Source organism: Apodemus sylvaticus, chromosome 14 (assembly GCF_947179515.1).
Source record: "Apodemus sylvaticus chromosome 14, mApoSyl1.1, whole genome shotgun sequence".
In the NCBI taxonomy this organism is placed as follows: domain Eukaryota; kingdom Metazoa; phylum Chordata; class Mammalia; order Rodentia; family Muridae; genus Apodemus; species Apodemus sylvaticus.
This window is the reverse complement of record NC_067485.1, coordinates 22,271,306-22,279,190: the sequence shown is the minus strand read 5'-3', so window position 1 is coordinate 22,279,190 and position 7,885 is coordinate 22,271,306. Positions and strand designations below refer to the sequence as shown.

General features: G+C 45.0%; 1 pseudogene; it reads right to left on the bottom strand.

Annotated features, from left to right (window-relative positions):
• Positions 1–5,461: 5,461 nt before the first annotated feature.
• LOC127664796 (60S ribosomal protein L26-like) lies at positions 5,462–6,337 on the bottom strand (annotated as a pseudogene).
• Between the last annotated feature and the right edge of the window lie 1,548 nt (positions 6,338–7,885).

Below are 7,885 nucleotides of genomic sequence, written 5' to 3'. Positions count from 1 at the left end.
GAGGGAGGGAGACCTTGTGCAGCCCATCCAAGAAGAATTTATATAGTCCTTAAGGCAGCAGCCATTGAGGAGAATAGATGGAGAGAAGAGGACTTATGCGACATATGGGAGCGGGGGGGGGGGGGGGGGGGGGGACTGGGAAAGGGGAAAGCTTTTGGAATGTAAACAAAGAATATAGAAAATTTAAAAAAAGAAAAGAAAGGCAGCAGCCATTGGGCACAATGTGATTAGCACAACAGTGTGACTTTTAAACTGATTGGTCCTTAGGGAAAGAGTAGGTAGAGCCACCTGGTCAGTCCCTCCTTCCTGTGGTCTGAGGAATGGAGCCTCTCCCTTCCTGAGGGGAGGGGTGCCTATGTTCTTATGACCTTTCTCTTTCCGGAGTGGAGGGGTCTGGAGGAATTTCCCAAAGTTTCTGAGCAGACCTCTTCACTTCTAGGAATTTGGAAGGAATTAGACATTGAACCAGGACTTTGATCTAGGACAAGGAAGTAAACTCAGGCAAGAATTTGACACTGGGCTAGGACAAGGAAGTAGGCTCAAAATCTTCATCATCTTGATAAGTCCCTGAATACCAAGGGACTTTGTTTATTGCCCTGTTTATTCTGTGACTTTTTTCCGTTTGTTTATTGCCTTGTTTGTTCCTTGACCTAGAACTGACCTTATACTTTGCGTGTACTTAAAATGGTAGAAAAGCTGGCTAGAGAAAAATAAACCCGCTTCACCCTCAGCATTGGCTGGAGTCACGTTATAATGCTGTCTTATTGTCCTTTCCTTTCCTTTCCTTTCCTTTTCTTTTTTCTTTTCTTTTTCTTTTCTTTTCTAGTTTCAATGTTTTATTATAGAAAAGTAGGAAGAGAAAAGGCGATAGAGAAGAGAAAAAGAGAAGATAGAGGGATGAGAACTGGCCATGACAACGTGGAAAGGGGAAAAATGGGGAGAGAGGGGGGAACAGAGAGACAAGGACAAGGATGAGAGAAAAATGGAAGAGCTTCCTTTTCTTTTCAGTGCCTTCCTTGAGACCCGATTGCTTAACCGAGCTGATCTGGTCAGATAAGAATACCTCAGATTTTAATCTTGCTGAGATCAAACTCATATACCACCACACCCAGAATTTTTCTGGGCGCTGGAGATCCAAACTCAGATCCTCAAGCTTACTCAGCAAGCACTTTATCCACCGAACCATCTCCCAAGCCTCCTAAGAAAGGTGTTTTTTTCCCCCCTGAACAAATATCATACACTTATAAATGACATATTTGTTTTTTCAAGGTTGTCTAAAACAAAAATCTGGCAATTTCTTCTTTAAAAAATGTATTTTTATTTAATGTGTATTGGTGTTTTGTCTTCATTTATGTCTGTGTGAGGGTGTCAGATCTTGGGGGTACTAACAGTTGTGAGCTGCAATGTGGTTGCTGGGAGTTGAACCTGGGTTCTCTGGAAAAGCGGTCAGTGCTCTTAATTGCTGAGCCATCTCCAGGCCTCTCTAAAAAAATGTTTTTTCATTTCTGATTTTTTTTTTTTTTTGGATCTGGTTGGTTGATGGGTTGGTTTTTGGTTTTTTCCTTCCTTCTCTCCCTCCCTCCTTCCCTCCTTCCTTCCTTCCTTCCCTCTTCCTTTCTTTTAAAGAAAAGGAAAAGGTCCCTATATAGCTCTGGAAGTCCTGGATCTTGCCATATAGACAAGGTGTTCCTTAAATCTATAGAAATCTACCTGCCTCTGTTTCCTGAGTGTTTAGAGGCAAAGGCATACACCACCATGTTCAGCTTTTTTTTTGTTTTTTGTTTTTTTTGTTTTTTGTTTTTTTTGGATTTGTTTTTTTTTCGAGTCAGGGTTTCTCTGTATAGCCCTGGCTGTCCTGGAACTCACTCTGTAGGCCTTGAACTCAGAAATCCGCCTGCCTCTGCCTCCCAGAGTGCTGGGATTACAGGCGTGCGCCACCACCGCCTGGCTAATTTTTTTTTTTAAAGATTTATTTATTGTTATATGTAAGCACACTGCAGCTGTCTTCAGACACACCTGAAGGTGTCAGATCTCATTATAGATGGTTGTGAGCCACAGTTAGTGCTCTTAACCACAGAGCCATCTCACCGGCCCTTAATATTTCTTTATCTTGTGTGTAGATGTGTTCCGGTGTGCATGTGAGACCGCCTAGGCAGACATAGATGTCAGAGAACAGCTAGAGGGAATACTTCTTTTTTGGCACAACCTTGTCAGTAGGTCCCCAGTATCAAAGCACCTTTACCTGCTGAGCCATCCATCCATTTTTCCTTCTTCCTTTTCCACACCTCGCTTTGAAAAGATAAAACATCATTATTCACACAAACATCTCTTACCAACACTTTCCCATAAGAGACGCTTTATAGGCTACGAAGACTGCGTGATTAACCTTCCTTGAATGAAACTTTGGGGATCTGCTTCGAACCCACAAAAGAAATTAAATGCACAGTTAAGGCTGATTTTTATCATCAAGATGCATCCGGGAATTGTCGTTAAAGCTGTCTCCTGCTGCCTTCATTAAAGTCTTGATCTCCTGTTTCAAATTTATATTCCTTTGTGGATTTAAGGCAGATATTGGATATCCTTTTAATCTATATTTATTAGGCAAGCCATTGATGAATCTGATTCCATCACAAATTCATGCACAATGTTTTTGTTGGCCATTCTGCTGAGAGTCTTGAGAGAATAAAATAAAATGGCTGCTATTCACAGAGGAAGCAGAATACTTGAAAACAAAACCATTCAAGCTAAGAATGTGCATCTCCCCTGCCACCCCACTTTCAATTGCATTTTGAAGCTGAGCATGGCGGCAAAGGCCTGTAATCCCAGGACTTGGATATGTTGCCAACAGGGAAGGTCAAGAGTGGCCTTGTGTCTCCCATCAACCTCCCTGCAAAGACCTCCCTTTGCAGATAGGATCCTCCTGGATGGGAGGAGGAGATGGTGGCCAGCCTGGAGGCTGCTCTGTTCTCTCTCTCTCATAGAGGAGGTAACCTTTGCAAACGCCCTCCCTCAGGCTTCCCTACCTCTGGCATTCAGCTATGCTCAGCTATGGAGACTTGGGGAACATACTGGAGGAAGCCAGAAGTCAGAGTATTTCTCCTCTCTTCCTCTCTGGTGCGGGCCACATCTTGGGTGAATGAAGGCACGTGGCCTGTCGTGGCAGTTCCCACCCAGCAGCTATTTGGCAAGGGGAGACTAGGAAAGTTTGCCAATCAGCTTCCTGTACATGACTCAGAGATTAGGTGATGGGTGCGGATGGAATCTGAAAACAGCCAGGTGGCGAGCACAGAGGACCCAAAGGACTCGAGGGCAGAGGATGACAGTTAACTCAAACCAGGCATTAGGTATTTCCCCCTGTTCACAAGACCCCCTGCCAAATCTCCTGAATTGGAAACAGATGCCTGGTAACTGGGGATTGATTCTTCCATGAGTTACAGGGGGAGATTGCTGTCAGTGGATACACACTGGACATGCTGAGGTATGAATGCATGTTGACCAGACCTTCATGGGGAAGAGAGGAGACATTTAGTAGGCTTTCTTAGTGCCAGGCCTGGAACCCAGTTTTTGTTGTTGATGTTGTTTGATTTTTGTCACAGGGTCTCACACGGCAGCCCCAGCTAGGGTAGAATTCACTATGTAGCCCCAGTTGACCTCAAGTTAGGGTCAGGGCACCCGCATCAGCCTGCAAAATGCCAGGATCATAAGCATGAGTCATATACCTGTACTATATACCGTGGCTTACTTAGACTATTTGGGGAAGATTGTGCCAGAGCAAGTAAAATGGAGTCAAAACCCAGGAGAGTGCCGTGAGCCTTTCCTCCAGAAACCCATAAGAACACACAGAGAAGACAGGAGGACTATTTCCTCAGGTGAAACTACTGCCCAAACAGGGGCCCAGAGAATGGGGTATCTTGTAACATAACAATGCTAATAGTACTCTGGGGTCTCACTGAGACCCAATCTCCAAGCCTCACTCACATACCCTTCCTGAACGAGCTGCCATCCTGGGGTTTGGTCATCTTGTCACCCTACTTTGAGAAAAAGAAAGTACCTTCTACTGTTTGTGTGTGTTGTTCTGGTTTGGTTTTTATTGTGTGTGAGAGGGCAGAGGGTAATTTACAGGAGTAGGCTTTCTCCTTCCACAGTGTGAGTCTGGAGAATCAAACTCTGGGTTGGAGGGGCTTGGCAGCAAATGCTTTTAGCCACTGAAGCAGCTAACCAGCTTTGTTTGTTTTTGAGACAAGATGTTGCTATGTAGCCCTGACTAGCATCGATCAGTCAGCAACCTTCCAACCTACTAGAATTTCATCTTTCAAAGATTTCAGGCACGAATCCATCCATATGTAGATCGTGTCTTCCTGAGTATTTTGTATAGATATTTGGTTTTGTTTGTTTGTTTTTAAAGTTTTTCATTGTTTTGGTTTCTTCGAGACAGGGTTTCTCTGTGTAGCCCTGGCTGTCCTGGAACTCACTCTGTAGACCAGGCTGGCCTCGAACTCAGAAATCTACCTGCCTCTGCCTCCCAAGTACTGGGATTAAAGGCGTGCGCCACCATCGCCTTTTGTTTTGTTTTTAAACAACAAAAATCTTGCTATGTGGACCAGGCTGCCCTCCAACTTTAGGCTCCTGTGCAATGTGCTATTCATTCAAATTAACCCTTACAATTGTCACAAAAGGTGGCCAGGTCATCCAGCTAAAGTTGAATGGACCTGATCCCAAAGAGCACCCTATGAGGCAAATGTAGCTCTGTCTTCTTAAACCTGTGGCTTTGTTAACATTTAGCCAGGTGAAATGGCAGTCGCCTGTCATAGAAAGATCCAGAAGACTGAGCAGGGGAATTATAGAGGCAAGACCAGTCCATACTAGCATTTGGGAAGCAGAGGCAGGCAGATCTATGAGTTTCAGGCCAGCCCCCCTGACAGCCAAGGCTACACAGAGAAACCCTCTCTCTCTCTCAAAAAAAAGTAATAGCTGGTCAAAATGACTGACCGATCCAGGCACTAGCAGCCAACAGAATACAGATGTGTGTAGAGTGCCCAGAATATGTAGCATTTAGGTAAGAACTGAACAGATGGGGCTGATGCTAGAGGTGTAGAGTCCTTCAGGAAGTCTATGTGTAGTTTGTACTCAGACCCTTTTCTTAGACCTGGAGGCAAAGGACTGTGTCCCGGGATGGGAAGGTCACAGGTAGGGGAACACAATGCTCTCTAGAAATGATCTTGAGAGAAGAATGAGAGTTCCTGTGAATGCACCAGGCTACTGCTTGCTGTAATCATCTCTTCATACATGCCAAACCACATTCCAAGGTCTGATGGAGTCAATACAGTCCTCAAACTGGCACTGTCTACTAACCTACTTCAGGCTCAGGGTGCCTGTCTTCTCCTCTTAGGGTTTCTTTGTTCCTTCCTTCTTCCCTCCCTCCCTCCCTCCTTCCCTCTCTTCCTTCCTTTCCTTCCTTTCCTTTCTTCCTTCCTTTCCTTTGTTTCTTTCTTTGTTTCTGATAGTCAATATCCACTACTGGTCTGTTGGAAAGTAGGGAAACCATGATGTCCTTCCCTCAGGAACTCAGGAGGCAGAGGTAGACAGATGTCATGGGTTCGAGACCAGCCTGGTCTAAAGAGCAAGTTCCAGGACAGCCAGGGCTATACAGAGAAACCCTATTTTGAAAGCTGTGCATGAGATGTGTCTACTGCATCTTCTCGATCGTTCTGTTTCTTCCCTGTATTCGCCCTTCTCCTTTCCTCCTTGCCGGGACCTGGCTTTCCTCTCCAGGATCTTCTTGAGGTCCTTGTCCAGCTTGAGCCTGGTGACACCCACCTTGCTGGGGTGGAGGCCCAGGTGGACAGTGGTGCCATTAGCCTTCTCTCGCTGGACTCATTCAATATGGATGACGTATTTCTTCCTGCACACTTGGACCACCTTGCCAGTCTGCTGGCCTTTGTAGTGTCCTTGAACAACCTGAACATCATCATCCTTTTCAATGGACATAGACCAAACATTATATTTCTGTCTCAGCTGTTTGGAACTAGGAGAAGACATGGCCTTCCTCTGAATGTGAGAAGGTGCATTGAAAGGCCGTTTGCGGCTCTTGCTTCCGTCAGAAGTCACGAAGGCATTGAACTTCATTTTGGTGGCTGTGATCCACCGATGGCCGCAAAAGGAGAACTCCTACTTCGAAACCACCACACATACCCCCAAAAAAGAAAAAAGGAAGGGAGGAAGGAAAGAAGGAAGGAAGGCAGGAAGCCAGGTGCAATGGCACATGCCTATGCACAAGAGTCGCAAAGGCAGGGGGAAGGGGAAGGGAGGCCATCCCCTGTTGTGTGTGAAGCCGGAGACCCAGTCTCAAAAGGAGAGAGAGAGAGAGAGAGAGAGGACCTAATGAGAGAGAATTTATTTTAAAATTCCAAAATTGTTTTATACTGGAAAAATACTAGTCCTTACTTCTCTTTTTTTTCTTTTTCTTTTCTTCCCCCCCCCCCCCCCAGACAGGGTTTCTCTGTGTAGCCCTGGTTGTCCTGGAACTCACTCTGTAGACCAGGCTGGCCTCGAACTCAGAAATCCACCTGCCTGTCTCCCAAGGGCTGGGATTAAAGGTGTGCGCCACCATGCCTGGCTTTGTCCTTACTTTTATTTCTCCATATCTCTGTGCTGGAGGGGTGAAGGGAGCTATCTAGAACATAAAAGAAGACCTTTCCTTTGTATTTCAGAGCTGTTCAATTATAAACATTGCCGAAATCAACTCAAGCACAATCCTCCTTAAGGCTTTTAAAACGCAACTGCTAACCTGTCTAGATGTTTAGCTTGCACGTTTCAAAACGTGTCAGTTAAGCCTTGTTTCCTGTTGCCACTTTTCTCCCAAGCTACACAGCAGAAGAGAAATTATGTAGCAAATTGGAAACATGCAACCTACACTTGATGGCAACACAAAAGGCCGGCTGATGGGTATAAGACACTCCTGTTCTTGCTCTAGAAAATGAACGCAGATTAGAGGGCTCGTCTCCTGGCAGCTTCTAATGAGGTTTCACCTTCTACTTTCTGAAACAAACCATCAACGGATACCCTCCAAAGCATTCCACTCTAGTCAAAGAAGAATAGAAAGAAATTAGTCAAACCCTCTTGTTTGCTGAGTTTACCAGTTAATTCCCTTACATTGTGATACTGGTGGCAGTGAGGAGGCATAGTACATTGAAAGTCTCTTGGACCAGGGAGAAAGACGGCTCTGTGGATGAAGACATTCACTGCCAATCGTGATGACCTGGATTTGATCCCTGAATCTCCAATGGTGGGAAGAGAGACCACTGTCCCCTAAGGCACCGGTTCTCAGCCTGGGGGTCTGGGGTTTCCATATTGATATCCTGCATATTGGAAATTTGCATCACAGTTCATAACAATAACTAAATTACAGTTGTCAGGTAGCAACAAAATGGTTTTATAATTGGGGGTCACCACAACTTGAGAGTGACAGAATTAGGAAAGTTGAGAACCACTGCCATAAGATGTCCTCTGACATCCACCTGCAGGCTGTGACGTGTGCACACCATAAATAAATAGATAAATATAATTAAAAAGTATCAATGGGAAGGTAAAGACGCAGGTGAGTTGGAAGAGTACTTGCTTAGTATGCATGAAGAGCTGGGCTCAATCCCTAAGACCATAAAATAAGTAAGTAGGTTAATAAATAAATCTAGATGTGGTGGGATACACCTTGAATTCTAACACTCCAGAGGCAAAGACAGAGGCAGGAGGATCTCCAAGAACTCCAGGCTGCAGAGTAAGATCTTGTCTCAATAAATAATAGAAATAAATCACTGGGATCCAGGAGTGGTAGAGCTTAGCTGTGATTCTAGCTCGTGGAAGGTAGAAGTGAGAGGACCAGGAGTTC